Source organism: Sorex fumeus, unplaced genomic scaffold (genome assembly GCF_029834395.1).
Source record: "Sorex fumeus unplaced genomic scaffold, SorFum_2.1 ptg000070l, whole genome shotgun sequence".
Taxonomy (NCBI): domain Eukaryota; kingdom Metazoa; phylum Chordata; class Mammalia; order Eulipotyphla; family Soricidae; genus Sorex; species Sorex fumeus.
The window spans coordinates 3,250,882-3,255,233 of NW_026606127.1; the positions used below are offsets into that span (position 1 = coordinate 3,250,882).

Here is a 4,352-nt window from a genome sequence, read left to right on the forward strand (position 1 = left end):
TTCAGGGAAGGGCATTAAACAAGACTCATATACCATCTTCCAAAAGAATTATTTTGTAAAACTGATGCCTTGGGTATGGTAAAAGATAATATGGTAAAAACCATACTTTTCTTTCTAGGACATTAAAGTTCTAAATCTATCTATTCAAGCTGCTTTGAAATATATTCCTTGATTTGGAATCACTGTCTGCCATAGGATTGAGTAAGGACAACACTCAAAGTAATAAGTAGAGAAAAATATGGAAAAATTAACTCATACTATGTTTGGTAACATATATACTAAAATTGAAACGATACAGAGATTAGCATGGTCCTTGCACAGATATGACATGCAAACTTGTAAAGTGATCCATGTTTTTGTTGCAAGAATAATTAACAGGGCGACTTTAAGCTAAGACAATCCACACAAGTACAAAAATTCTACATAAAGATAGCACAAATCCCCATCACAACAATCTCCTCAATGTCAATGGACTAAATGTGCCAATTCAGAGGCACAGAATGGGAAGATGAATTATAAAACTGAACCCAACATTCTGCTGCCTGAAGAAACACTTATGAACAATCAAAGCAACCATGGGCTCAAAGTCAAAGGCTGGAAAACAATTCTTCAAGAAAGAAACGAACACGTCCACAAAGCTGGAGTGGATATACTAGTATCAGACCATATGGACTTCAGGCTATAGGTTATAAGAGACAGTGAAGGTCATTTCTTCATGATCATGGGATCTGTACATCAGAAAGAACTCACCCTCCTCACTGTAGGTGATCCTAATGACAGACCAGCAAAATACTTAAAAATAACTTCTAATAGACTTAAAGAAAACATTGAGAGCAACACAATACTAGTTGGAGAATTCAACACTACTTTGTCACTTCTCAATAGATCAAACAGACTAAAGCTCAGCAAGGAAATATTTTGTAAGGGAAGTAATGAACAACCATTGGCTTAGAGAAGAAATCAAAGGGGAAATAAAAAGTTTCCAGAAACAAATGAGAATGAGGACACGAGCTACCAGAACTTGTGGGACACAGCAAAAACAGTGTTAAGAGGAAAGAGTATAGCTCTGCCAGAATTCATCAGGAAGCAAGAAAGGGCCTGCATGAATAAATTAGAGCTCAAGATTTTGGAAAATGACCAACAAAAGTAGTCCAAACTAGGCTGGAGGAAGGAAATAATAAAACTTGTACCAGACGTCAATGAGCTAGAATCCCAAAATACAATCCAAAAGACCAATAAGAGTAAAAGCTGGTTCTTTGAGAAAACAAATAAGATAAATAAACCACGAGAAGCCTCTCAAAGAAACAAAGAGAAAGAATTCTAATAAATCCAATCAGAAATGCAAAGGGGCATATCCTAATAGAAACTACAGAAATCCATAGGATCATCAGAGATTATATTGAGAAACTTTACAGCAGGAAATGAGAGAATCTTGAATAAATTGATAAATTTTTGGATTCCAATTACCTCCCAAGGCTGAACCAAGAAGATTTGGAATACTTGAACCTATCACTTCCAAGGAAATTGAAATGATGGTCAAAATATCCCCCCAAACAGAATCCCTGGCCCAGATGGATGGATTCAATAGTGAAATATTTCAAACCTTTAAAGAGGAAATGCTGCCAACATTTTTCAAGATTTTCCAGGAAATTGAAGAATCATAAATACTCCCAAATAATTTCTATGAGGCAAAGATCAACCTAATACTCAAATCAGACAGAGACACCACAAAAAAAGAAAATTACAGACTTATTTCCTTGATGAATACAGATACACAGATTCTCAAGAAAATACCAGCAAAGAGAATCCAGAAACTCAACAAAAGATCACACACTATGACCAAGTAGGTTTATCTTGGGGATGCAAGGATGGCTTAACATTCTCTAGTCAATCAACAGAATACACCATCTCAAAAAAATAAAGATAAAAGTCATATAATCATATCAATAGATGTAGATAAAGCATTTGATGAGATCCAGCACCCATTCATGATGAAAAACTCTCAACAAAATGGGAGTTGAAAGTACTTTCCTCAATATAGTCAAAGCAAATTATCACAAACCCACAGCAAGCATTATTCTCAACGGGGAAAAACTGAAGGCTTGGAGCAGAAATCAATGAACTAGAATTCCAAAATACAATCAGGCACAAAACAAGTTACCCACTCTCATCACTCCTATTCAACACAGTACTTGAAGTATTTGCCATATGATTTCGGTTAAAAAAAAGATATCAAGGGCATCCAGATAAAAAAGGAAGAACTCAAGCTTTTACTATTTGGAGGATGACATGATACTATACTTAGAAAATCTCAAAGAATCTACAAAAAAGCTCCTGGGAACAATAGATTTGTTTAGTAAAGTAGCATATTACAAAATCAATATCTGCTACTCCATCGCTTTCCCATATATTAATAATGAAAGAGAAAAAAGAGATAGAGAAAAAACAATCCCATTCACAATAATACCTCAGAAAATCGAGTATATTAGAATCAACTAAAAATGTTAAAGATCTATACCAAAAAAAAAAAACTTCAAAGCTCTACTTTACAAAATAAGAGAGTATATGAGGAAATGGAATCACATCCCATGCTCATGGATTGAGAGGTTTAACACTGTCAAAATGGCAATACACCCCAAAGCTCTATAAAGATTTAATGCACATTCTATAAGGATACCCATAACATTTTTCAAATAAATAGATTAAACACTCTTGAAAGTCATACACAACAATAAACTCCCATGAAGTGCTAAAGCAATCTTTGGTAAAAAGAAGAAGGGAATACCTTCCCCAAATACAAACCCAACTACATAGTTGTAGTAATCAAAATACCATGATATTCAGATAAAGACAGGCCTCAGATCAATGGAATATAGTTAAATATCCTGACGCTGGCCCTCAGATTATTATTACCTAATCTTTCATAAAGGCTCAAATACATCACAGGTAGCTTGCCAGGCTCTGCCGTGAGGGCTAGATACTCTCTAAGCTTGCCGGGCTCTCCGAGAGGGGCGGAGAAATCGAACTCGCATCGGACATGTTGGCTGCGTCCAAGGCAAACGACCTACTCACTGTGCTATAGCTCCAGCCCATTAGATGTATTCGATATACGAAACACAGTAACAACAAGTCTCATGATAGAGACGTTACTGGGCCCGCTCAAGCAAATTGCAGCCAACATGGCCGACCCGAGTTCGATTCCTCTGCCCCTCTCGGAGAGCCTGGCAAGCTACCGAGAGTATCTCGCCCGCATGGCAGAGTCTGGCAAGCTCCCCATGATGTATTCCATATGCCAAATACAGTAACAACAAAGTCTCCAATGGAGACGTTACTGGGCCCGCTCGAGCAAATCGACGAACAATGGGAGGACCTTTACCTTTACATTACCTTCATAAAGGCTCAAGAAATATGAAGTTGAGCTAGGAAGTCTCTTCAGCAACTGGTGCTGGGAAAACTGGACAGCAACATGCAAAAAAAAATGAACTCAGACCTCTTTATAGTGCCAGGCACAATGTCAGATCAAATGTATTAAAAACCTCAATATCATACCTGAATTCTTAAGGTATATGGAGAAAAATGTGGGAAGATCCCTGCATGACATTAAAGCTAAGGGAAACTTCTAGAATGAAACACCACTGACCAAGGAAGAGGAAGTGAATATAAACAAATGAGACTACATTAAACTAAGAAGTTTCTGCAGCTCAGAAAAAATGGTGACCATGATAAAAAGAGAGCCCACATAATGGGGAAAAATTATTTATGCAATACCCATACAATTAACCTCAAAATTCGACTGCTGTATCATTAAGAACACTAAATAGTTCCTGTGAATTTTATTCTTCTTCACATATATTTACTCTAAAACATTTTAGATTTACTTTTAAACGACAGGTACAAAGGTAAATTTATGAGTTTTTTTAAAATTTAAAAATACCCCTATACATAGCCAGGTGCGACCCAAAAAACAAAAAAGCAAGCAAGCAAGCAAGAAAGAAAGAAATTAAAAATTAAAAAATAATGCTGTTTGCAATGCTAAGGATCAATCCCAGATCATCATACAATGGAAGGCAAATGGTCTTTCATTGAGTTATATCCCTGTTCTTAAACATTAAAAAGTTCTTAATTGATGTCTCATTGCATTTTCTTTTTTAAAAAATGCTTTTCTAAATATTCCTGGTCGCCAATGTACCTCCTGCATTTTGACCCTCACTTCTCTTCTATATTTGACCTCTAAGACTCAGTTGTCACCTTATCCTTCCTATAGCCATGTTTTCCTTGGAAAAAGTTTCCAAGATCATGTCTGGCTTGCTTTAACTTGGCATAAAATGGAAACCTTATTTTCTGTATGCTCT

General features: G+C 36.2%; 1 pseudogene; it reads left to right on the forward strand.

The window, feature by feature from the left end:
- Nucleotides 1-259: 259 nt before the first annotated feature.
- Nucleotides 260-358, forward strand: LOC130037199 (uncharacterized; annotated as a pseudogene).
- Nucleotides 359-4,352: the final 3,994 nt, after the last annotated feature.